A 27,768-nucleotide genomic window follows, 5' to 3' on the forward strand; every position below is an offset into this window, starting at 1 on the left:
TAGCAAAGGAAGGTTAGGAGTGCCCAACCTTTGAGCTAGTCAGGGCATGTCAAAAATTAACTGACACCAGTGTGTGTGTGTGTGTGTGTGTGTGTGTGTGTGTGTGTGTGTGTGTGTGTTCCATTCTCCAATCCCGATAGCCCCTGGATGGGTGTGAGAGTGCAACTGGCCAGGAACTAAAGCAGTGTAGTTATATTGCTGCCACAAGGAGTGATGTAGGAGAACAGGCTCTGGAATGTGGTTTACCCCTGCTTCCAAGAATTCCCTGGGAGGATAATGTGGTGGTTTGAATGAGAATGGCCCCTCCTGGCTTCATATGATGACGGTTGGTTCTCTGTTGGCGGAACTGTTTGGAAAGGACAGGAGAGTGTTCCCCTCTGGGCTCCTGACAAGGCACAGACCACATCCAACTTCTGAGCACAAATAAGCACAGTGAGATCCTTTACCAAGCAAGGCAAAGAGAAGGCAACTCGAGCTGAAATGCACAGAAACAGCGGTAAGCAGCTCTGCAGATGTTAATTTTAAGAGGGGAAGTGGGGGTCTGTGTTAGAATGAGCAAGGACATGTTGGTAAGTTCTGATTGGATATTTTAGGTTAGTCAAAATGATAAACTTGGATTTCTGGACCTTGATGTTTTGATATCTTGACCTTGGTGATCAGCCTCAGGAATGAGTCAGGCATAACGAAACCAAGGAAGAGACCTTGGTGGTCAGCTTTAGGAGGGTAATCTAATAGTTTGGCAAGGGAGAGGGAAGGGAAAGGCAAAACCTGCCAGCTCCACGTTTGCCATTCTCAGACCTGTGTTGGCCACGCTCAGGTCTGCTAGAACCCTTCAGAGAGGGAGCCATCAGCTCAGATACAGACACCCACAGCCAAACAGTGGGTGGAGCTTGGAAACTCTTATGAAAGAATAGGAGGAAGGATTGCGTTTCCAGAAGGGGATAAGATCTCCACAGGAAGACCAACAGCGTCAACTAGCCAGGACCCTTGGGGCTCTCAGAGTCTGATCCGCCAACCAAAGAACTTACACGGGCTGGACCTAGGCCCCCTGCACATATGTAGCTTGGTCTTCATGTGGGTCCTGAACAACTGGAGCAGGGCTGTCCCAAAAGCTGTTGACTGCACATGCGATATGTTCTTCTAGCTGGGCTGCCTTGTCAGCTGGAGAGGAAGCAACTAGCCTCCAAGAGACTTGAAGTGCCAGGTGAAGGGAGTACCCAGGGGGCCCCCACCCGCTCAGAGGAGAAAGGGAGGGGCAGGGGCAAAGATTGTGGGAGGGGGCAGTGAGGGGGATATAAAGTGAATAAGTAAAAAATTAAATTAAATCAAAGAAATTACTTCCCATGGGGTCCGTCTGCTCAGAGTAAATGGCGAATGGGGAATGGGGGAAGGATTGTGGGAGAGGGTGGCCAGGAGGGGACAGTGAGTAGGATATAAAGTAAATAAGTAAAAAAAAATTAATAATAAAATTAAATTTTTAAAAAGCCAACTGCCTGCAGCAGGTCCTGATTGTTATGTTTCTTCTGAGTGGAAATTAGAACTCCTGACCCATGGCTTAGCGCTGAACTGACATGGGAAGAGCAAGGCTTTTTTTTCTTTTTTTTCAGCTCTGTCAGTCTCCCTTGGGGAAAATGATGTTCATGGTCTTTCCCTTCGTGGAGTAGTCAAAGGTTGTATATTCTAAGTACAGGAAAGAAAGCTTTCAGGGCTTCTTCAAGAGCAATGACAACAGGCAGTAAGGCCGGAGTTCACCTCCATACAGAGCCAGGCTGCAGCCACGTGAGAGTCCCCAGCAAAGCCCAGGTATGTGACTGCTGCCGCGTGCATCCTGGGAAAGATGGTTATTATCTCTTGTCATGCTGTGCACACGGAGATTGTGATTTCGTTTCTAGGGATGCACTCTTCTTGCCCACAGACAGGTGTGAACAATAACTGAACGGGTCTGACATGTTTCTGGGAAAACAGGTTGTTGAATACCAATCGCAAACTTGGTCTTTCTCCTCCTTCACACACAACTTGCATCCATTATCTAATCGTGTCAGCTTTGTCTGGCTGCTGCAATGAGCTTTCATCAACACAGTGCCTCAGAATAGCCGAACTCTGAGTTCTACATTCTGTAGGTCAGAAGTACAATACGGGTCTCTGTGGGAGAAAATCCGAGTGTCAGTAGGGCTGACTGGAGTTCCTGTCCCTGGAGTGACAGCAGTTCTGCTGGAGGCTTTACTGAAGAAACTTACCAGGTTTTGGGATCTGCCCACATCCCTTAGTTCATGGCCTCTTCCTCCGTCTTCAAGGGCATTGATATTCCATTAGTTGAGTTTTCTTATGTAACCACAGTTCCCTCTGATCAAACTGAAAAGTATTCTCTGCTTTAAAATATCCATTAACTACACTACCCAGTTCCCTTTAGTCTTCACAGCCTCTTGGGATAAGGATGATAAGGATACACACACACACACACCACACACACACAAATAAATGGAAATTTTTAATATTGAGAGTAGTAGAAGACAGGAGACAGAAGGCACATCCTTGCTGGCAATTAATGATACACATTTAAAGCAACCACAGTGCTGTCTTACACCTTATAAACCAGAGGAGGGAGAGGAAGAAGGAAAAGTCCAGTGTGAAAGTGGGTTTGGGGAAATGCTTCTTCAGTAGTGCTGTGAATTCAATGTCGTTAGAAAACAAGCTGACTGAGGGGATCTCTCTCTCTCTCTCTCTCTCTCTCTCTCTCTCTCTCTCTCTCACACACACACACACACACACACACACACACACACACCATTCAGAGCTATTGACCTAAGGAAAGGAGACATTGGTCTAAATAAGCTTTCACAATCGCATTGTTTAGACAGGAAGAACCTGGAAACCCCCTGAATGTCTAATAGCAGAGTCAGGGATGAGCAAAATGACAAGCTTACATAATGACTGCTCTGAAACCATCTGACGATGTGTTTATGGACAGTGTCGACTCTAGGTTACATAGGACTGAAACATTGTTCATAAAGAGGCAAAGTATACAATGTTAAGTGCAAAGCTAATATCCATAAACAGTCTTTGCATCATCATTAGCAAAGTAAAACATGTGGATGTAATAATTTAATGTATAGTGTGTATAAATTAAAATACTTGACTCAATATCCCATTTTGAAAAGGGTGACGTGTATGGTCTGTCTAATTATTCGAAAAAGTTATTTCAGGGACACTAGAATATTTATATACACATATGCAGGAAAATATTCCATCTATTTTTATTTATTTTTGAGGTAGGACCATTCTATATAGACTGGTTTATTCTTGAACTCACAGGGATATCTTTGCCTCTGCCTCCCAGATACTGGGATTCAAGGCATGCACTGCTCCAATATATTTCTTTTTTCATTACTTTATTCATTTATTCATTCACTTTGCATCCTGATCACAGCCAGTATATGTCTTAATTTAAAAGCATTGCTAAAATGAACCCTCTTTTGAGTCCAACACTCAGCAGAGGGCCTGAGGCAATAAATACTCTGGAAACAGAAGGTCGAGGTGGATTCTAATAGGGACGGTTTTCCGTTCAGTTCTGCAGAGAAGACTAAAGGGGGTCTGCTTGGTTTAGGTCTATGTGTGGCACACTGGAAATTGAACACAGGATCTCCCCCATGCTGAACACAAGATATACCACCCAGTTATCTATCCCCAGGCCCTAAAGCAGCAGTTCTCAACCTGTGAGTCATGACCCCTGGGGGTAACATATTATATATTTCCATTAAGATTCATAACAGTAGCAAAATTGCAGTTATGAAGTAGCAACATAGTAACTCTATGGTGGGGGTCGCCACAGCAGGAGGTCGTGGTGGTTTGAGGGGTTGCAGCATTGGGGCGGTTGAGAACCACTGTGCTAAAGGTTTTCTTTTCAATTGTGGTTTTGGTAACTTTATGTTTCAGGAACACTTGCCACAGTCCTGTGAGATGGTTTGTGAACAGAGCAACAGACCTTAGTGAAATCACTTACCTTGAGCTGCTGTTTTTATTTTAAACGCTGACTTTGGCTGTTGTTTACAGTGAAGGAAAAGGAGCAAAGAGGGAGGAGACACGTTGCCTGAAACGCACCTCACAGGCTGTCGTTGGCTTTCCACTCCTGTGGTGGAGCATCAGACCAAAAGTCACTGGGGTGGGAGAGGGTTTATGTCACCTTACAACTTACTGTCAAAGCAGGAACCCAGAGGCGGGAACCGAAACAGAGGCCACAAGCCCTCTTTCTGATGCTATCCCGGATCACATACCTGGGATGGCCCCGTGCTCAGTGGCTTGGGCCCTTCCACTTCAATCATCATGAAAAAAATGCCCCCACGACGTGCATACAGACAATCTGATGAGACATTCTCCCAACTGAGGTTCCTCTTCCCAAATGACTCTATCTTGTGTCATGTTGGTAAAGAAAAACAAATAAACCAAAAACCTAACCAGGACACCATTCTTAAGAATAGCAACCACTAAGTTTGTAGTCATCAGCCTGATTACAGATGTCCAGTTCATCCCCATCATAGTTCAGCGGAGATCAGACTTTGGGGAGATGTGTGTTGCTATGCTTCTTGTAGAGAGTCAGTTTACACAACTTCAGGAGCTGGCTAGCCACGATCAGGAGCCACAGGCCACAGTAGCAGGGAGGGCAGGACAGCCACCCTGAGAGGAAGCAGCTCAACAGGCAACATTTGTTCTTCCTCTGGGAAGCTGAAGCTCTGCTAGCAGGTCATTTGACTAAATCAGATATGTACCTGACCTAAAGCCAAGTGGCTATGAATTTAAATCAGAAGGGGGTGGGGTGGAATACCTCCATGCTGCATGCTGGCACCACCATGGAGAGTGGCTAATGAATAACTCAGTTCAGTCTAATGAAGTCATGTGGCAAGAGGACCTCACATTCTACCCCTGGAAACTTGACTTTGAATATGTCTCCTTAAATTATTTACCTATAAATATGGCAAAAGCAATGCCATACTTTTGCTTAATGTGATACAGTAATCCTGTGTACAACCAAAACTAAACCAACCTTTCCCCAAAGGAAGATACAAGGCCATCTCCATGATTCTCTGTAAACATGTGTTATATCAGACAATAAGAAGTAAAACTTGTCCTGGCCCTTGCCAAAAGCAGCACTCTAGAGATTTGTCCCTGCCCCTCATCTGGGCAGTGCAGGAGAGATGGCCCCAATAGTGTGGATGTAGGAGAGATGGCAGGCTGACCAACTTACCTATCAGGCCCAGGTCCAGAGCTTTGAGCTGGCCCACACCAACATCTACCCATCTATAAGATGCTGCTGCAGTATATGAAGGGGCCGGTCCTGCAGATCCAAAACTGCAGGATCTCCATACACAGAGCAACGACAGAATATCTAACAGGGTTTGGGTAATGATCCAGGGTAGCAGAAGCCAGAGTTCTTGAACCAAACCAATAAATCTTTGAAATGAACACTGCAAGTACAGCTGTTTGGGCAAAAGGGTGTACTGTGGGGCACATCATGCATGACACCCAAAAGTGTCCATAAAGAATAAGTTCCAAAGTGTGTTCTTCCACTTTGTTTTTTAATGCAGGGTCTCTCACTGAACATAGGGAAAGATAGAAGGGTGGAGGGCAGATATGGAAGGACTGAGAAATGAGTGGGATTGGGATTTATGATTTAAAGTTCACAAAGAATCAGCAAAATATGGGATAGTAATAGTGGTAATGATGATGATAATAAAGAAGTAAGACTGGGGAGAAAATAATACACTCTCAGCAGAGTAAAGCAGACCTGTGGCAATAAACACTAAAGAGACAAACGGACACAATGGGTTTAGACAAGTATCCTGTATCTATGGGAGTAGATGAGTATCCTGTGTTTATGGGTGTAGACGAGTATCCTGTGTCTATGGGTGTGGACAAGTATCCTGTGTCTATGGGTGTAGATGAGTATCCTGTGTTTATGGGTGTAGACGAGTATCCTGTGTCTATGGGTGCAGATGAGTATCCTGTGTCTATGGGTGTAGACGAGTATCCTGTGTCTATGGGTTTAGACAAGTATCCTGTATCTATGGGAGTAGATGAGTATGCTGTGTTTATGGGTGTAGACGAGTATCCTGTGTCTATGGGTGCAGACGAGTATCCTGTGTCTATGGGTGCAGACGAGTATCCTGTGTCTATGGGTGCAGACGAGTATCCTGTGTCTATGGGTGCAGACGAGTATCCTGTGTCTATGGGTGTGGACAAGTATCCTGTGTCTATGGGTGTAGATGAGTATCCTGTGTCTATGGGTGCAGACGAGTATCCTGTGTCTATGGGTGTGGACAAGTATCCTGTGTCTATGGGTGCAGATGAGTATCCTGTGTCTTTGGGTGTGGACGAGTATCCTGTGTCTTTGGGTGTGGACGAGTATCCTGTGTCTCTGGGTGCAGATGAGTATCCTGAGTCTATGGGTGTAGATGAGTATCCTGTGTCTATGGGTGTAGATGAGTATCCTGTGTCTATGGGTGCAGACGAGTATCCTGTGTCTATGGGTGCAGACAAGTATCCTGTGTCTATGGGTGTAGACGAGTATCCTGTATCTATGGGTGTAGACAAGTATCCTGTGTCTATGGGTGTAGACAAGTATCCTGTGTCTATGGGGTAGGTGAGTATCCATAACATGTGTGTGCTGTGTATAAGGAAAATCCATACACACTACAATCCCTGTTTCTATAACAAGTTTCCTGCTCATCGTATTAATACACCTTATCCCACTGCTTTAAATCCTCTTGCGCTTAGCAGGCAGTGCCGCTGACTACGTGTTAACCTATGGACATAACCCACTTTCATTTCTGGGGCACGTGCAGTCTGAATTGGAAGTTAACGATTCTCACTGACTGTCATCTCTGTGGGGAGGACTTAGAGAAATCCTAAGAACTTTCTGTATTTCATATTTTCTTCTTTTCCTTTGGTGTGATGTAGAATTAATCTGAAAACCAGGATCAATCACCCCAACTGGCCTCATACCTGTCTGATGACTCCCAAGCACAAGGAAACGAGGGTGACAGTGTGGCTGTCTCAGCTCCAGGTGAAATGCATATGCGACTGGTAGTAATTTCCCACCCTCTGAAACTAAACCCTCTAGCTCAGCAGAGCTGGAGGGTGTGGGGACAGAAGTGAAACCTGCTAGTGGGTTGCCAGCTGCTCTCACTCCTTCCCTTTGACTCATGGCTTCTTGAATAGTGATGGAGAGAAGCTGCATCCTCACATTGTGTGAGAACCTACTTACAGAAAGAAGGTGGGCTCTGCCCCAACATGCCAGGCACCTGCAGCAGCTGGACCTTTAACTGAAGCTCTTCTGACATCTCACCAAAAGAAATGTCCGTGTGTGTGTGTGTGTGTTTGTGTGTGTCCTTATGTGTGTGTTCCTCTGTGTGTGTTCCTCTGTGTGTGTGTCCTCTGTGAGTGTTCCTCTGTGTGTGTGTCCTTGTGTGTGTTCCTCTGTGTGTGTGTATGTGTGTGTTCCTCTGTGTGTATGTGTGTGTCCTTGTGTATGTTCGTGTGTGTGTGTGTTCTTCTGTGTGTGTTCCTATGTGTGTGTGTTCCTCTGTGTGTGTGCCCTTGTGTGTGTTCCTCTGTGTGTGTCTGTGTCCGTGTGTCCGTGTGTGTGTGTGTGTGCACCTGTGTGGAATGTCTTCTTCCACTTTGTTTTTTAATGCAGGGTCTCTCACTGAACATGGAGTTCATTGATTCGCTGGACTGGCTGACCAATGAGCTCCAGGAATCTGCCCATCTCTGCTGTCTACCCTCCCACCTGCTGTCTACCCTCCCACCAGAACTGGGATTATAGTGAGACTTCCCACGCCCAGCCTCTATGTGGCTTCTGGGGATCACACTTGAGCTCTTGTGTTTTCCCCAAAAGAAGGCACTTTGAGGACTGGTGTATTTCTTAAGTCCCAAGACATGGAGAGGAACATGACCAAAGTGGGGACACCATCATACAGAGCAAAGAGCTAAAGTAATTACAGTAGTCAGATTCACTATTTATTGATGATAGTGTCCCCTGTGACAGATTGCTATCACCAAACGCTAAGAAAGACTGGGGAATAATGGGCACAGGGTGATGGGTGCACTGAAAATGTCCTGGAATTAGTGGTGGCGGTGTAAAATTGGTGATTTTACTAAAAACAGCTGAATTGAGTGTTTTAAATGTGTTCATAGTATGGGATTAATGGGATGAGTAATAAATAAATAATTTACTATGCTCTAACCAAACAGAACATATTTATATTTCCATCTATAATCTCTATACAACCAAAACATAAAGTACCACAGTAAATGGGAAGCACATAGGGTGTCATTTGCAATTCACGACTGAGCATTTACGTACTCCTGTGCTAACACGAGCCTAGGAATAAGTAAGGAAGAGGCTTATTTGAAGAAAAGTGAGAAGAAACATAAAAATAAAACATTACATGTCAATAGTAAGACAATTAAGTTGATTAACTTACTACTTGCAGGAAAAAAAAATAAACATTTTAGAAAAAGATTCTTATTCTGTAGCCAAACCTGGACTGGAACTCACAGTGTAGCCGAAGCTGACCTCAAACTAGCTGCAATCCTCCTGCCTCAGCCTGTGAGTGCTGTAGTTAAAGGCATGAGCCACTCTCTCCAGGTAGTAAAAGTTTGTCTGAAAGTGCACCATTAGCAAAACTACACAATTATCTGTGCTACTATAGGAAAGGGGGCTCTAGAGCTTTACTCCAGTTAAGAAATCTACTCATATGACATCAACTCATTTACTATGTGCTCATCAGTGAAAATTAGAAGAGAAGAGAGCCCTGTGCTACAGGCCTGGGCTGACCAACCAGCTTCCGTCCCAGCCCAGATCCGCTGCTTTGAGCTGGTCCACTCCAACAGCTATCCCATCTATGAGCTACTGAAGGGCCTGGAGGAGCCAGCCCTGCAGAACCAGATGCCATTTCTGAATAGGACTGGTCTTGGGCCTTCTAGGACTGGGCAACAGCAGCAAATCCAAGCTGGGCCATGGTGATGATCCAGCATTGTATGGTATGTCAGAGACCGAAGACCTTAAACCAGACCAACGACTCATTGCAATGAATATTTATTTGCATGTAAAGCTGATTGGACAAAAAAAAAAATACACCATGTACCACACTGCGGTTGGCAACGCCACTGTGACAAACGAATATGTAGTGGAGAAGAGAAAGAGATGGAGGGACGGAGTGCTACATGCGCAGTGGTGAGAGGCAGAACTAGAAATGCATCGGCGGTGATAGGTTTGAGAGACAGTGACCTGAGAGAAGACTGCAGTCAACTGGAACCATCTTGCCAAGTAAGGTGGTGTGCAGCAGGCTAGGGCTTGAGCAGATTCAGTCCGGCAACATGCTGCCCAGTCACACAATCACCGGGGCTCTGAGCAACGGTGGGAGGCTCTTCATAATGCAGAACTGTTCATTTTCTGTACATGTTGGTATCTGTGGTCCTCGGTTCCGGGTCATGTTAAACCTGAAGTTCATGTAGATGTCCGTGGTCTGGGCTGCCACTGGAGGCCATGTGGGTGTCCATGGTCCATGCTATCACCAGAAACCATGTGTAAGTCCTCGATCCAGGTTCCCACTGTAAAAGACAAGGAGGCTACATTTGCAGTGGCATCAATGACTGCAGACTCACAGTTGAAAAAAGGGAAATAGAAGGCTTCTGTGAACCCCTCCCTCACTCTACGCCACTCCCCAAAAAGGAGCAGCCTAGATAGGAAGCCATAGAAGAGAACTCTTAAAACTTGTGATAAAGATGCTGAAGTGTAGCTCTCCACAATTGATGGGGAGTGGCATAGAGTGGGGGAGGGGTTCACAGAATAGAATTCTTCTTCCTCTTCCTCTTCTTTTCTTCTTCTTCCTCCTTCTCCCTCTCCCTCTTCCTCCCCCTCCCCCTCTTTTTCCTCTTCTTCCTCTTCTTCTTTCTTTTTTTTTTTTTTTTTTTTGGTTCTTTTTTTCGGAGCTGGGGACCGAACCCAGGGCTTTGCGCTTCTTAGGCAAGCGCTCTACCACTGAGCTAAATCCCCAGCCCCCCTCTTCTTCTTTCTTGTCCTCATCCTCCTTTCCCTTCTTTCTCCTCCTCCTCCTTTTATTTTTCTTCTTTTTGGAGGGATGTCACAAGAGTCAGGGGGTGGAGTTGAGAGGACTGGAAAGTGTGATCCAGGTGCATGATGTGAAATTCCCAAATAATCAATAACAACCACTAACAATATGTTAGAAAATGTCACAGCCATTTCCTAGGGCAATGGTGAAAGTCGTTTGACAGGCACCAGTGAGGCTGAGCCACCCGCTGAGATTGCTGACCTTTACTTTCAGTTTGAGCCCCTGCTGTTTCACTCTTAGGGTGGGGGTGGGGGGCTGTTAGCACAATGATGCTCCCTATCTTTTCTGACACTATTGTTTCTGTACTCCCCTGAGAGTCCTGACTGTGCTACCTCCTCCCACCCACAAGGAAGTGACCTCGGTCCACCCTACTTGGGAGTCTTCTCTGTGCCTTGGAGATTGTTATCTACCCCTGAACAAATTCATGAAACGAGATAATTGGAATAGTTTGAACTTGGAGGAGGCTGACAAGGTTCAGCAGGACAGGAGAAATGACAGCAGATTAGAACGCAGAACTCCTTTTACAGTGTATTTAGAATTTCTGAGAATTGTCACCTATGTATAAAAGATCATACACAGTAAGCTCCTAGTGAGAAGTCAGCAACGAAAGCTAGAAAGACTGAGGTAAGACAATAGCAAGTACGAGTGGTATAAAGGGATGTAAGAAAAATAAGGTATTAGGGATTTGTCATTCTTAGAAAGATCGGGTTCACCAGGTTGCTGTAATGTTAATTAATATTGAAACAAAACAATTCCCTTATTAAATAAGTTCTTACAAGATTATAAATGACAGCTACAATGATACCTAGACCTGACTTCTGAGGCTTAGGCGAATCCTTGATATGATTAACCATTAAAACTTAATAATATACTGCTTAAAGCAGGGTGATTCGCCTGGTCTGACTCGAATTCTATGTATTCTCTATCTCAGCAAAGTGCTGCCAGCCAGAGAACAGGCTGCTACATTATGCGCTCAAGCTAGAATGATTTGTGGAATTTTAGGAATAAGGATACGGGGTTGATGATCTTTCTGTCTGTGCTTAACCTGTAACCCTGGGCATACTAGAAACATATGCCCAGGACAAAATGATAGGATCTGTATCTCTTGAAACCAACCATGAATGTTTTTTGAAGCTGTATAAAGAAATTTTCTGATTGCAAGTCACTCAGAGGTACAAAGCCTCCTGATCTTGGTATCTGACTCAACCCTTCCCTTTGCCTGATCTTAATATCCTCTCTGGAACCCATTCACTGCTGGTGCTGACCCCAGGGGGGGAATTAGAAAGCTAAAAAAAAAAAAAAAAAAAAAAAAAAAAACAGAGGAAATGAAAAAAACTTAAATTAAAAAGGACGGATAGAAGGGTGTGGCTAATTCCAGCTCTCTAGAAACTTGTGTTCAGGTGCTTCCTACCAGTAATGAAGAGCAACACCACACATAAATCGGTGTGGGGACTGTGGCCCTGTTCTCTCAGGCATCCAAATTCCCTGGTGATCTTTTCGAAGATGTTCACAGATGGCACAAACTGCCTGCCAGCCTTCCAGCCTCACATCTATCCATGATAATTGATGAGGAGATTCCAACTGCGATGCCGTCTCCAGAAACAAGTCTTCTGCCTTCTGCCAGTGTGCAATGATGGCTCTGAGCCAAATGACATCTATGAATCTTACTCGAGTCAGGTGACTTTGCAAAGAACTTCTCACCTTTGAAATTTTTCTTGTGTAGGAGAGAAAGGAGAAATAGGCTCCAACATATGTGCCACAGAACATGTATGGAGGTCAGAGGACAACCTTAGCTTCGGTCCTTGCCTTCTGACTTCTTTGAGACATGGTCTCTTGCTTGCTATGAACACTAAGCTAACTGGTCCTTGAGGCTCTGGAAACAGTCCTGCTCTACCTCAGGTCCCATGGTAGGAGCAGTGGGGTTACAAACATGTGCTCCCACGAAGGTGTTAAATAGACTCTAGGGATCTGAGGCAGGTCCTCTGTTTACACACCAAGGGCTTCTTTCACTGACCCGTCTCCCAGTCCAGTCTTCTATAAACTGTGATTCTGTCTACAATGCATAGCAATCCTTGTTACTTGCTGTTTTCTGTCTTGAGTTTCCCGGGGAAGCCTATAAAGAACAAAGAATAGTACTAGCCAGAACCCTCTACTATGCTCTAAGTCCATCACAGCCTTTCATCACACACACACACACACACACACACACACACACACACACACGGGAGGGGGAACACAGAGACATACAGAGAGAGAGAGAGAGAGAGAGAGAGAGAGAGAGAGAGAGAGAGAGAGAGAGAGAGAATAGTTACTGAAGCCCAGGGAACTCAGAATGCCCTCAAGTGTGTTATACTTTGGGCCATATCTGGTCTGCTGTTTTGACATTGTTTGGTCTTTCTGGGATATCAAGATGAAACATCGTGGAGTGTTTTAAGTACTCTCCGGAGAAGCTAAAGAATCATTACAGCTGTGTTTCTCCAATCTCCCCCCTCCCAGCCCCTCCCTTTACACTCCTCAGCCTGCTGGCACCTCCCATAGGCTGCAGCTGGGGAAAGCTTCTCTGAGAGGACTCTTCCCCCCCCAATCCCACATTGAGGGTGCTGTGCATATGGTTTGCATTTTCTATCCATCACATTTGCCTTGTGCCAATGTAGTCCAAGAACATGTCCTTCCCCTGACCCTTTCTGCACTGTTTTGGTTCAGAGGAGCCAGCTAAGTGCAAGTACCATATAAAATCTGTTTGGTAGATAGAAAAGGAGAGGCTGTTGTGGCAACACTGAGAGAGAGAACAGGAAGAGGCTAACCTCCAGGCATCAAAGGCCTGGTTCTCTTAGTACTCACCTCCCACTCTCTCCTTTAATTATCTATTCTTTTGTTTCTGCACCCTGGCAATCTGTTCATGACAGAGGGAATTGTGTTGTGAATTTGCTCCTTGTGTTTTCCTAGTTCTATGACTACATGAGTTCATAGAATATAAAAAGATCAACCTGAACAAAATGAGAGGTGGTAGAAATGAGGAAGAGACCACACTCCAGGAAAGCCTAAGACAGATAGCCCTTGAGCAAAATTAGCCAGTGGGGTACGCAGGAGGTGGGGGAGTATTGATTATACACAGGTCCAATTGTATAGCAAGGAGATATGTAGCTTGTCTTTCTCAACTTTGTGGGTTATTCTTTCTTCCACCTCTCTCTGTCCCTTTTCTTCAACCCTTTCAACCCCCAATAGTAGATATGAGAGAAAAAAAAGGATAGAGAAGAAAGGAAAGAGATCCCTGAATAAAGTCAGGGGTTGGAAAGGGGGCTACATCAGTAGATTACTTCCTGCTGATTAAAGTCCTTGGAGCAAGTTTGATCCTCATCGTCAGGATATATAATTTCTTCTCGTTGTTTCTTCTTTGCTTATGATTACTTAACAAACTATAACCAACTAACAACCAATAATTCACCCCACATCTAAGGGTCCTAACATTTATATACCCTCTAAAATGTCCCCAGAATTCCAAATGTCAGGCAATCACAGAAACTATCTGCGGATAACAAAAATTACGCCTCTGCTAGAGCATGAAGCAAATCACAGCCAGCCGCTGTGGACAATCTGAAGCAGCCCCATATTCCACACCTGGTATTAAAACAAAGACATATTTTATAATATTGTATTGTATTGTATTGTATTTTCTAAAGAAATCAAAATTCCAAAGTTGTCACTACTATGACATATTCAGGGAAGGAGTATGGACAGTACGATACATTCTGATCTAGGTTAAAGAGGTCTAGTGGTTGGGCAGGGTTATATTAAAATCCTCTTTAAGAGGGTTATACAATTTTTCATATTCATAAATGCACACACACATAAATGCACGCACACACACACACACACACACACACACACACACACGAGTTAGGGCAGAGGGTTTGAAAAGCTTACTTGATTATTCTGCTATATAATAACATAGCCAAGCTCTCTCACCCGTGCTCAACATGAAAAGCCATAGTTAACTACCCTTTCCCTGTCACAAAACACCACCTCCCTCAATGTGCAAGCTAGGGCCACAAGCACCCCTCACACATGATTAACACATACATTAATCTAGTTTGCTCTCCTTTGATATGATAAAACACTCTTGCCAAAAAACAACTTGGAAAACGGTTTATTTCAGTGTATACTTCCGTGTCAAAAGTCCTTCACGGAGGGAAGCCAGGACAGGAATCTCAGGGCAGGGACCATGGAGGAACGCTGCTTACAAGCTCACTCAATGGCTCATACTCAAGCCCAGACACACCTAGTCAAGGAGAATGCCACCCACACAAGTCAAGACAGTCTCTCACAGACAGATCCAAAGCACATTCTTAGCTGGGCAGTCTCTGAGTTGACATTATTTCATTCCAGATGGCTCTAAATTGTGCCGAGCTGACAATAAAGCTAACCAATGTAAGAGTATAGTGGCTCACTTCAGTGTGAAGTGAAGTAAAAGTTCAACTCAAATAGTGTCACGTGTTGTGCATTTGGTTTGTTTGGTCTTTTTTTTTTTTTTTTTTTTTTTTGGTTCTTTTTTTCGGAGCTGGGGACCGAACCCAGGGCCTTGCGCTTCCTAGGTAAGCGCTCTACCACTGAGCTAAATCCCCAGCCCCTGGTTTGTTCTTTATGTTATGTTAATTGGGTTCACAAATTACATAAGAATGTACACGTTTGCACGGGAGATGCTGGTGGTCCTTGTCTCCAGCTGGTTCTAATTGGTAAGTTAAGTTGCTGGTGGCCAATGGTTGGGCAGGGAGAAAGAGGCAGGACTTTGAGGTTCCTGGGCAAGGAATGCAAGGGAGGAGGAAAGTTGCCATGCCAGGGAAGGAGTAGGATGCAAGCAGAGAGCTGCAGAAGACAGAGAACCAGTCATGTGAAAATTGGAGAAGAGCGACCCAGAGGCCACACCCTCTATTGGGTCTGGGGTAGCAGAGATGAAATATAGATTTCAGTAAGTAATAATTCAGGAATATCAGAGGGGAGGTGTTAGCAACTCAGAAGTTTGTGAGTGGCCCTGCCACTGGGCTTCTTAGGGCATATTAAAAATAAGGCTCTGTGTGTGTGTCTTTCATTCTGAATCCAAAATGTTTGGGTGGGCATTGAGGAGCACACACACACACCCCCGGGGAGTTTAGAGCAGAGTTACACACTACCGCTTCAGATGGCGCCCAACATGCTAGGCTTGTACTCACTTTTAAAAATTAATTAAAGATTGCAAAATGGAAGACATATGCCATGACATGAGATTAGGAGTTGGGGATAATTAGTTTCTTAGGCAAGCTGAGCCGAGCCAAGCCATGTGGTCCCTCCCCAAACCACACAGATTCAAGCTAGAACAAAAGGTACACATAATTCTGAGGTTCAGGCATGAGTTGGAACACAGTTAAGTCCCCCAAGTTGACCCACACAAAGATGGGTGACAGGGATTTGCCCCAGGCCCTTCTTTAAGGCTTCTGACTGCCTCAGAGAGTACTCAGAGGTGCTGGGAGCCCCTGCTGTGCAAACAGACAGGATACTCAGAAGGCAGAGAAAGGCAGACAGTAGAGTATGATTGCTCCCAAAGATCAGGTAAACAAAGGATAGGGATGAATCAAATTTGATGTAATTGTTTTTAAGGATAGAAGGGAGTATAATGGTAATTATTTAAGTGTTTTTAGGTATACGTGGAATAAAGAAATCCAGGCCTCTGATCTCAATAGGAAACAAAGTCATGAAGATAGAAAGAATAGAATAATGAGAAAAATACATTGAAAGAAATTTGGGAAAGTCTATGCCAGGGCAGAACTTGGGAACCTTTGACCAGGGTCTACACAAGATTTCTGGAATTGCTTAGTCTGGAATGACAAAGTGATAGCCTATAGGCTCATACAGAAATATAGAAGGTAATTTAATTGAAGTTAAATATATAGGAAAGGATGTTAATTCAAGTTATATAAAGAGAAAGAGGAGATATATATTCACAGAGATATTAATCTCCTCAGAAGTGAGAGTGATTGAGAAAAATAAGGAAAATTTGAAAAGGCCTAGAGTTCTTTTGAATGAGGTCTACACAGGAATTCTGGGATTGCTTAGCCTGATATGACAAATTAATAGCCTAAAATAGGCTCATGCAAAAATATAGAAGGAAATTTAAGTGAAGTTAAATATAAAAATTATACATATATGTATATACACCACAGAGATATTAATCCCCATTGAAGGGAGAATTTTAATATACATAGATGAATAAATATAGGCCTTGATCTGACTATTAAAAATTAATCATGTAACAACAAGACAGGAGATAGTGGGAAAACACTGTCTCAATGGATAATATTATTTGTTTAGATTGCTTTAATTGCTTTGAATTGCTTTAATTATCAAAATGCATGTGGTTATAAGTTTGGTGGTTATAATAGTAAAAGTCTTTTAAGATAAGGTCAAAATAGGACAGGACTGAAGGAGGCTGCCAATTTCAATCAATCTTTACTTTTGATGATTTCAGGCTACTGGACCAAGGACATGCTGTTGTGGAAGAGAGACTCTGTATTTGTGATAATAGGAAAGAAGAAAAGGCTTTGGATCCCTTCCACGGTGATATGGATCAGATATGACAGGGGAAGACCCCTTGGAGATACTGGCTACAGAAAAGAAAAATTCAAAAACATCAAAAGTGACAGCTAACTTGATTTGCTTGATTCCTACACTTGGGAACAGCCCTGTAACTGAATTAGACATAAAAATGTCTCTAGCCAAAACTTCAGCTAAAATTAGATAATAAATCCCGTTGGTTATGGAATCCTTCATCGTGCCATCCTTCACATGGCACGAAGGATGATTCATTACAATTGGTCATTGACCAAATTAACTCATAAAGGGATAGTTGTCTTGAACCTCCCAAACAAGGAGCAAAAATTCATCCTTGCATAATCCATTCGAATATCTTAATAGCACTAAAATTTTGGTTGTAAGATCCATATATTACAGAATGTACACCTCTGACAAGATTCATCCACCAGAACACTAAAATGACCTGCTGCTCCAGATTCCTGCCTCCCAAAACAGTACCAGGAATAGCTGCAGATTCCTGATAACCTCGGTTCATCCAGCTTTGCAGAAAGAGCCAGTCAGAACTTCAGTCAAATCCTGAGCCTTCTAAGCATACAGAGACTGGATAACTGGCTAACAGATGCTAAAGCTAGCTTTCTTAAGTACTACCAATTTTTCTAATTTTCCTACTCCTCTGCACCACGTTAAAAAATATTTGTCACCCCTATTCAGCAGGAAAAAGTTGAGGAAAGTCATCATCCTGATCCCTTGGGTTTGGGTGTCTGGTTATGATTATTTTATAAATTATAGACAGGTTGTCGTTTTAAGGCATAATTTGGAAATGGTCATAATTTTGAACAGGAGAAAATAGATGGGACAGATTACTAAATTTATTCTTGAACAAAACATTATATAGCCATAACCTTACATTGATAGAAATATTTATAATTGATGCAAAATTGAAGTTATAATTTCTTACATTAGTACAGAATTCATATATTGATACATATTTAAGATTTTCTTTGGTGTAAAACTTTGTATATTGATACAAAATTTAAAATTAATTTTGTTACTCTTAGATAGGCATTGTGCCTATGCAACTCATTTAAGAACACAAGGCCTTGGCCATTCACTATTACAAACCATTTAGGATGATTGAGTAACACAAGTTAGGGGCCAGATAGTAAACTCATGGTTATATCAGATTCTAATTTAATTATAATAAAGTGTTTTCAATACTATTCAAATAGAAATAGCTTACAGCAGTCAAGGTTTAACTGTTCAGATATACTTGATAGTCTTCAAAAACATCAGAAATCCACAGAATATAGCATTTATAATCATTTCATTATTACTAGGTTTTTGACTAAAAGACACATCAGCTCCTGCGGTACCCCCTTCATGGTTCAAAGAAGACACTGAGTATCATAGCCTCCATATGGAGTTGCTCCAGTTGTGGCAAGGGAGCCACTGGGCAAGAATTGCCCTAATTCATCCATAGACAAAAATACAGTCTAGGAAAGAACAAATGATGCAAGATAGTGGATAGCTTAGCCCTTCTAAGGCAGGGTAAGCTAGTCCCTCATAGTTCTTGCTTCACTTAAGCTCTAAAAGATGGTTCTGGGACAGAAGACTGAAGACAGATGTTCCTATGTTCTGAGGAATAGGGGATTGTTCAGGTAATCAGCTGCCTCTACAAATTGGTTAAGTTTTGGAAGCTATGTTTTTGAACTTCCTATACAGATAATATTTAATTCATTCTCAGATCTCTGACAATATGATGACTCTCAATTTGTCTCATAATAAGACTTAAGTTGTTTAGCATTGAGGGAGATGATGTAGATTTGAAAGGATGATTTTCAGATGGTAATATAAGTTAAAATCAGAACATAATTCAGGGATAGGCTTGTAAACTCTTTAAGTTAGGATAAATGTTAGAATAATGTACCTACATTGACAAAATTGATGGACTGGACGTTACTAGTGTATATCATATCTTATTGTTTACATAACTGCTATGACTGTGTTCAGTGTATATCTGAGAGAAGGGGTCTTTTTAATGGGTGTTGGTTTATTGCTTATACTATGTTAATTGATTTCCCAAATTACAAGAGAATTTGCACAGCTGTGTGTGAGACCCTGACAGTCCTTGCCCCCAGCTGGTTCTAATTGGTAAGTTAAGTTGCTGGTGGCCAATGGTTGAACAGGGAGATGGAGGCAGGACTTTGAGGTTCCTGGGCAAGGAATGCAAGGGAGGAGGAAAGTTGCCATGCCAGGGAAGGAGTAGGATGCAAGCATGAGAGCTGCAGAAGACAGAGGACCAGCCATGTGAAAATTGAGAAAGAGCAGCCCCAGAGGCCACACCCTCTATTGGGTCTGGGGTAGCAGAGATGAAATATAGATTTCAGTAAGTAATAATTCAGGAATATCAGAGGGGAGGTGTTAGCAACTCAGAAGTTTGTGAGTGGCCCTGCCACTGGGCTGCTTAGGGCATATTAAAAATAAAACGCTCTCCCTCTCTCTCTCTCTCTCTCTCTCTCTCTCTCTCTGTGTGTGTGTGTGTGTGTGTGTGTGTGTGTGTGTGTGTGTGTGTGTGCGTGTGTGTGTGTGTCTTTCATTGTGAATCCAAAAAACTTGGGTGGGTAGCAATGAGCACTCACACACCCACAGTGGAGTTTAGAGCAGATTAACATACTACCACTTCCATCACCAGGCAATGACCTTCATTCCTCCCATTTATATTCCTACTTCTCTCTGTCCCCATGTAGTCACTGATGGCTTTGCCATTTAATGTAACTACATCCCCTCTCATTCATGTCCCTCTAAGCGAGAATAAGATGGCCTTTCCCAGGATTCCTGGTAAGCATATTCCTGGTTTGCATGTCATTGGCTTATTTCTGAACTAATCATTGAGACCAAAAGAATTGATCATAAAACACTGCAGCAGCAACAGTGTTCCATAATAGCTTCCCCTTCCCTAAGGGAGCTCACTTCTGTCTACTTAGAAAACTTTGCACTGGAGCGAGGGACAATGTGGATATTTCAAGCATATCTACATTGAGGTTAATACTCAAGAGCCCAAAGTGCTCTCTAGTTTCATACTAGAAAAGGTGGTCACAAAAGAACCAAACAGTAAACGTGGTTATGCTCCATGTCTGCTCACAGGGGTGGGCGGCACTCAGGACTGTCCAGTGTACTCATGTTTCTCATTGGAATGGATATACTTGGAGGTAAGCAGAATGGAATGCTTTCATTGGTTCCTTAATCTGTGGAGTATGTTACTTAGGGAGAAAGGCCAAATAGAATTCTCTGAAACTGCCCAAGTTCCTAACAGTGGGAGTGCATGAGCACTATGACTGCTTCATGGGGAAATGACACAGATTGGTGTTGACCTGAAAAACTATTCTAATGTAAAGCTTAGTCATAGCCCCATCCACTTTGACCTTGGCAAAAACAAACAAACAAAAAACAAGCAAAAAGATGAAACATGGCAGATGACAGTAGACTATCACTACACTCAGTCAAGTCATCTGTTAGAGCAGACTGGCCTGGCCTCCATGGTACATAACCAAGGCTGCATTGGTATTCATTCCTATCATGAAGAAAATGCATAGCTCACATGCACAGGATAGAAAATTCAACACAGTTGCAGTCTCACTCCAGGGCTGTGCCAAACTGCTTGCCTCCTGGCATTGTTGGCTGCTTCTCTCCATGCTGTGATAAAACCCGACAGAAGCAATTTAAAGGAAGAGAGCTTTGTTTTGGCTCACGGTTTTGTAGAGAACAGTCAGTCCATCTTGGTGGAAAAGGCATGATGGGCAGAACAGTGTGTTCAGTAGTAACAGGAGCTTTTGGCACAATTTGGTTATATCTTGATGGATCTGGAAATGAAAATTTCCAGCCAACACCAGGAGCAGATGTCAGTTTCCAAGCCTGTTTTGAACTCTGTGACCTACTTCTGCTAGCAAAGCCACATATCCCAAGGGCTTCACAACCTTCCAAAACAGTGGCGCCAGCTGGGGACCAAATGTTGAAACACATGCATGTGTGGAGAACACTTCAGACTCAAATTATAGTAGGTGGTATGGTATGGTATGGTATGGTATGGTATGGTATGGTATGGTATGGTATGGAATAATATGGTATAGTATAGTATAGTATAGTATAGTATAGTATAGTATAGTATAGTATAGTATAGTATAGTATAGTGGCACCCAGACTGTTGAGATGTTCTAAAAAACACAAGTAAGGTCTCCTGTATCAGTGTCATAATACTTAAAACTGATGATCAAGAGTTGAAAGTACAGCATGCTAAGATGTATAAATTTTGAAGGATGAAAGTCAAAACCTAAAGAGATACAGGAGGCATGTGTCCAGAGAGTATAGATTGTTCCAGGGCATGCTAGAATATCCCCTTCTGTAGGAATGTTTGCATTTTACACTTCTCACTACTAAGACGTAATCATACTTGGTATGGTTTTACAAAGTCTGATAGAGATTGCCTACAATGGAACAGAGACCAAAAACCGACGTGACAGTCCGCTGGCTATGATATACGGTGACGACAGAACAGTGGCTATATGTAGAACCAACAGCATGGACTTACATTCACTAAAATGGTTTACCTACTGCCACTGATACACTCTGCCAACCCCAAAGACAATTTCCCTGATATGGCACCATCCTTGAGGGAAACCAGATGACCAGATCTTTCCACCTAAAGGCAGAAATGTATCCCATATAAAACAAGAGACGTTTTAATGTAAGTTTGCCCTTCCCACTTTAGGACTTTAGCCAGGATCACCAATCAAATACTTACAGTGCTTGACTCTTCTATACTGAATACTGTCAGGTCCAAAAGAAAACTCAGAACAAATGACTAACTGTGGTGCTTATTAGCATACCAAAGCACATGTTAGCCTCCAGCCTCACTCAGTAACTGTGGCCCTTCTCAGCTCCTCTCACCTCTTTTCACCCTTCCCCCTACTCTAAACTTCTCCAGCCCATGGGTTTCTCTTTCCCCATCTTCTCATTCCTGTATAAGCTTGCCATTTTGACCATACACTCTCTTGTTTTTGTTCTCTCTAGGCTCTCTTCCTCTTGCCCCTCTCTCTTGGTCCTCTGTCTCGCTTTCCATGCACCCCTCTCCTTTATTGCCCAGACCATTCTGTCCACGTTAGTCTTCTACTTTCCCTACCTCTCTAGACTTTTCCAGGTGCCTCAGGCTGTTCCCTCCCTCCTGCTTACAATAAAAACCTTCAACCATACCTTGAAGCAGTCATGGCCTCACTTTACATATCTGGTGTCAAAACACCCACATAGCATTGTCTCCTTATGAAAAGCCCACCCTCTGAGAATGGGATGAACCACCCTGCCTCTATTTTAGGTGTAAAAGTCATCTTACAATAAAGACAAACTCATTTCAGTTTATGATTAAACCTGTTTTTGAAGGACTGGCTTATATCTCACCTTAACTACAAATGGTTCTGTATTGCCTTTTCCAGGAAATGGTAATGGCATCTTTGTTCCAAAAACCGTAATGAGTGTCTTGTAACCCTACCTTTGCTTCAAAAAGTTATAATGATTACCTTGTTTTGACCACATCTTATGTCCTGTTTCTGTAACTGCCTATTTTGCTTACCAAATCCCCCATTTTGACTATCCTGAGTCATAAAAACCTTGTCTACCTCATATCCAAAGCTGACCTCTTGATTCCCACATTAGGGGGAGGCAGCCTATGTACTTATTAGCTTGGCCATGATGATTTGGGTCAGTAGTTTTTTTCCTTGCATCTTTGGGATTAACATATGGAGGCCCCAGCAATATCAAGACCCCAGTCCAAATTCAGAAATTCAGAAGCTGGACCCTTCCCTCTGGTCCTCCCAAACTGAAGAGCTGCTCGCTAGGGGGTGCATACTTTGAAGACATTCCAAGGTCCTGAGACATCCCTTCAATTCATCAACCCCCTAAGCAAACAAGTGTATCAAAAAAAGAAAAACAAGAAGCATCTTTTTTTTCCATTTTTTTAAAAAAGGCCTCTCCTGGTAAGTCATAGGAACATTTTTAACTTTGTTTTTGTGACATCTGGTTCTGTTCTGAATTTGTGGGATCTTTCTCTGGGAAAGTGGGAAGAGCTGATGAGATTCAATATTCCTAGATGCAGGGCATCAAGGGAGATGTCACACAGCCCGTTTTGTTATCTCTGGTTACTTGGGAGTTTGGCCAGAGCTACCAATTCCTTTTATGACCGGCACTGGGAGACTGGGGTCTGAGAAATCAGAGAGGCCTAACTTCTGAGTGCCCATTGACAGGGTTTCAATGCCTAGGGTGCACAGAAACCCTGAGGACCATCTGTGATACTGGGTGCCAAGAGATTGGACAAGTTCAGCATAGAATGTCAGGTGTTACAGGGTATTGAGACAGAAATTAGAGAGGCCAGCCTAACTGAATCACAGAAACTGAGACTTAGGAATCCTCTGGTGGGATCTCAACACTTGGGTTATGCTAAAAACATCTCTGTCCAATTTATATACCCAGCCTTCTGTACAGAAAAAAAACAATGTTCATGCTTTTTAACTGAAAACCATGATTCTACCCCAGCTCTTTTACAAACATCTGCTGGCTGCTGCTCTTTTCTACAATATGGACTTTGATGCAAATTACAAACAAGCTTCAAGGAGTCAAGAAAGTCAGAATAAGACTAAAATCTACCTTTCCTAATCTAACAGACTCCAGGTAAGTATTCTTGTCTATTATCAGCCTAAGTTTCCATGCATATTTCCTATTCTGAGGGGGGAAGCTTTAAATGTAAAAGTTTGCTTTAGGTATTTATTTTAATGTTAATTTCTGTATCTAGTCTCTATCTATCTGGCACTGAGCTTGTAGACACCATCCAGATATCAGCTATGGACTACAAACTGCTCCGGATATACACCAGGCCAGTGGCCTTCTGAGGAAACCAACAAGCCCTGGACTTGCTGAAAGTTGATGTAGACCAGCTGATATGATTGCCCCCTGTCTCTTCAGCTGGATCAATGAAAAAGATGCTTCTGATGAATAAATACTTAATTCCTTCCTTCCTCCTCCTCCTCCTCCTCCTCTTCCTCTTCCTCTTCCTCTTCGTCATCTTCTTCTTCTTCTTCTTCTTCTTCTTCTTCTTCTTCTTCTTCTTCTTCTTCTTCTTTTTCTTCTTTAGCTAATGTTCCAGTCTTCCTGGGCCCTGACAACAGCATCCTAATTTCAGCAGGAGGTAGTTACAGAGGAGAGCACATCGCCCCTTATCCTTAACAAAGGGCTGGACTATTAAGTCCAAGGGAAACTCCCTAGCAAAGGGGACAAAATGGCTACTTATCGTAACTATTGACATACCAAGATTAAATGACCTTTAAAATTTTGTTCTTCCTATGTCAATCAGGCTGGTATAGCTTCTGAGCAGGCATGCATCCTTTCAAGGCATTGAAAATTTTGTTTCCTCCCAGATAAATAATGCTAAAAACCCTATCAAGGATTTAACAAGGTCATCCATATAATACAAGTGGGGAATGACAAAACAGCCTGCCTCAATGTTAGGATTAAAAGCCATGTTATAGTAAAGACTAGGACTGTACTTGTTTGTTTCTCAAGAATCAGCTATGTCCCCATACCCTTAACTACAAATGGTTCTGTACAGCCTGTTCCAGGAAATGACAATTATGTCTGTGTTTCAAAAGGTAGTGGCCATCTTGAAAATCCTACTGTTGTTTAAAAAGATTGCAATGACTACCTTGTTGTATTCTGCTTCTGTAACTGTGGTGATTTGAATAAGTATAGCCCTTCTAGACTCATGTATTTGAATGGTTGGCCCAGATGTGACATTAATTGCTGAGCCCTTGTTGGATTAAATGAGTCACTGTGTTGGCAGGCTTTGAAGTTTCTTATATCCTCAAACTATGCTCAGTGTAACACATGGTCTCCTGGCTGCCTTCTCCAGCACCATGTCTGCCTGTGTGCTGCCATGTTTCCCTTCATGATGATAATGAACTGAACCTCTGAAACTATAAGCCAGCCTCAATTAAATGTTTGCCTTTATAAGAGTTGACATGGTCGTGTTTTCTCTTCACACAACAAAACCCTAACTAAGACAGTAGCCACCTATTCTGCTCCCAAACCTCCCATTTGAAATCTCCTGAGCTATCTTCATGCTCAAGGCTGACCTCTTGAACTCCACTTTAGGGGAGGTAGCCCGTGTATACAAATTTTTAAAAAACCTGCTTTAACTAATTACTTCCTTTAATTAGTTTGGCCATGATGATTTGGATGAGTGGACTTTTCCCTGGCATCTTTGGGATTAGCAGAAGTAGAGGTCAATTGAAACAGCCATGGTTTCTAATCCTAACAACCAATTCTCTTGTCACTAGACACATGGCTTGATAATAGCAGGGTAGTTTCATAAAGACAGGAATGAGATAACAAATTAGAAATGCTATCATATGATGTTACTGAACCAACATGTCATAGTAATAATGATTTTTATGCCAGGCTAAAAGACCTACAGGTGATACAGAAAGAAGTCTGGTCACAGCTGGCAGCAGCCTATGCCCCGGGGACCCCCAAGACATCTCATCAGTTCCAGGTCGGAGACTCGGCTACATACAATGGCACCGAACCCAGATACTCGAGCCTCACTGGAAAGGACCATACCTGGTGCTGCTGACCACCCTGACAGCCATCAATTCTCAGCCCTCACCAGCCGTGTACTAGCTGTTGGGGCTGAGAGCTGGGACCTAGAGGGACACTCAGCATGTTTGCCCTGGGTTCCATCGAGATAGGTATAGAGATAGGCTTGATTTCTATTACAAATGATGTAACATTGCATATGTTAGTACTCCTAACACTTCTTGGGACTGTGCCTCAGGGATCACAATCTGTATAAGTTTAGAAGTTCTAAAAGCTAGTCATGACCTTGGTGTGTAGGTTTAGATAGTGTCCAGATTGGAATCCTGATGCTAAAGACTTAGTAAGAAAAAAAAAGGAGTTGAGAATTACTTAAGGCTATCTAGGTGCTGCAAGGGCAGCACAAGGACATCTGCCATTGCCCTGCAATGCAAGGCTTATAGAGAATTCAGAACTGCCATTGACTTAGATATAAAAAGAGTGAAAGACTTTTTAGCTGACCTCCAAGAATACCTAACCTCCCTCTCAGAGGTAGTCCTTCAGAATAGGAGAAGATTAGACCTGATATTCCTTAAAGAAGGAGCCTGTGTGCTACACTGAAAGAAAAATGTTGCTTCTATGCAGACCATTCAGGAGTAATTAAAGACTCCATGAATAAACTTAGAGAAAGGTTAGACAAAAGACAGAGAAGCGCATCAGGGATGGTTCGAGAGCTGGTTTAGTAGATCTCCTTGGATGACTACTCTGATATATTCCCTTATGGGACCCTTCTTAGTTTTGCTTCTGCTTCTGATTATAGGTCCATGTGTGTTAAAGAAACTAGTTAATAGGTTTGACTCCTACAAAAAGATAGAGATGCTCAACAAGGTTGGTTTGAGTCTTGGTTCACTCGGTCTCCCTGGATGACTACCCTACTCTCTGCTATAGCTGGGCCATTACTAATAATTTTCTTGGTTTTAGTTTTTGGCCCCTGCGTGACAAACAGGTTAATTGCTTTTGTTAAAAAATTGAGTGGGTGCTGTGCGGTTAATGGTTCTGAGACAACAGTACCAGTCAGTTAGGACAACTGGTGAAACCAAATATGAGATTTGATATCAAAATTCTAAGATTAGAATTACTTAGTAGAAGAAGAGGGGAATGAAAGGAAAATTATACAGATTTAAGGTTTAAAAATATGAAGTTAAAAGAATAAGTTTCAAAATTCAGACTCAGGGCTAAACACTGTGAAAAGCAAGTCCAGGCAGCCCCGCCCTGCCGCTAGGACTAACAGACCATAAAGATAAAGAAAAGGAATGCAGGAACCAGCCCGAGTTATCAGGACTGACTCTAACCATCTGGCAGAAAGGCACCTCCCCCAGCTTACTCAGAGTCACACCTTAACCAGATGTCCTTCAAACCCTAATACACCCCTAGCTTCTAAAATCCTGAACGCCCTAGTCAATACGTACTCTCCTGCTGTGCTGTAATCTCACTGCCATGTTTAAATGAGCCAATCACTTATAGCCGAACCAGAAATTAACCAATTGTGTGTAACCGCGCCAAACCCCCTAGCCTTCCCTATATAAACCCCTGACTTTTGAGCTTCGGGGTCGATACCTCTGTCTCCTGCGCAGGATACGTGTTGACCTGGAGATCCCCGTAATAGATCTCCGTAATAAACCTCGCCTTTGCTTATTACAAAAAAAAAAAAGAAAGAAAGAAAAAAGAAATGCTATCATAAGAGACTTGGGTGCCCCCGAAGTCAATACCCACTATGTTGTACTAAATTCCCAATAGGTAGAATGCCTATGGGACAGGAGACCAAAAGATAGAGGTAGGAGTGGCCTTTTAATCAGCATTCCCCAAAACATGTTTAATCAGAGTCCTATAAAAGCCATTTCCAGGCAGGCAAACTTGTTCCACGGTTCAAGTCAAGGAAGATATAGTGTGGCAGTAGAGGGCTTGCCTATCATCCATGAGGATATGTGTCCAACTCCCAGTACAGGAAAGAGGGTGGGACAGCGGGATGGGGGAAGGAATCACATCAGCCTAAAAAATGCAGGGAATCTACAGAAATCCATGCAGACCTCTTTGGGCTCACTAACAGCCCATGACTGTGTCTCTTACGAATACTTTCCCGGCCTCAGAATTAAGCCTTGTGCAAGCTTCTGCCCCTTTCCAGACAGCAGCCTATAGTAACAATTAATTGATTTTAAAGCCAAACCTCTTTGCATCTAGGTAAGACAGTTGAGTTTCCCCACATCCATGGCACCTCATAGAATGAATTAAAGCCTCAGATGCTGCATGTGACTGGTTGCATCTTGCTCTGACCTATCATGTATTCCTCAGGTTCTTACAGGTACAGCTGCCTTTGATATGTAACTCTCTGTTGTACAACATGTTCCCAGGGGAACCCAGTATAATTTCTAACTCATTTATTCATTCTAACAAGTAAACACAATGG

At 42.9% G+C, this 27,768-nt stretch overlaps 1 long non-coding RNA gene across 3 annotated transcripts; it reads left to right on the forward strand.

The window, feature by feature from the left end:
* Positions 1-183: 183 nt before the first annotated feature.
* LOC120093634 (uncharacterized) lies at positions 184-27,768 on the forward strand. 3 transcript variants are annotated; one of them, XR_015625496.1, is made up of 5 exons: positions 877-1,204; positions 1,608-1,803; positions 16,630-17,335; positions 23,274-23,408; positions 25,191-27,768. It is a non-coding gene; the product is annotated as an uncharacterized LOC120093634 (long non-coding RNA). The 3 variants fall into 3 exon arrangements; XR_015625494.1 differs by lacking the exon at positions 25,191-27,768 and adding an exon at positions 23,530-24,749; XR_015625495.1 differs by lacking the exons at positions 877-1,204; positions 1,608-1,803; positions 23,274-23,408; positions 25,191-27,768 and adding an exon at positions 184-496 and having other exon boundaries at positions 16,630-16,923.

This window comes from Rattus norvegicus, chromosome 7 (genome assembly GCF_021556685.1).
Source record: "Rattus norvegicus strain SHRSP/BbbUtx chromosome 7, alternate assembly SHRSP_T2T, whole genome shotgun sequence".
NCBI lineage: Eukaryota > Metazoa > Chordata > Mammalia > Rodentia > Muridae > Rattus > Rattus norvegicus.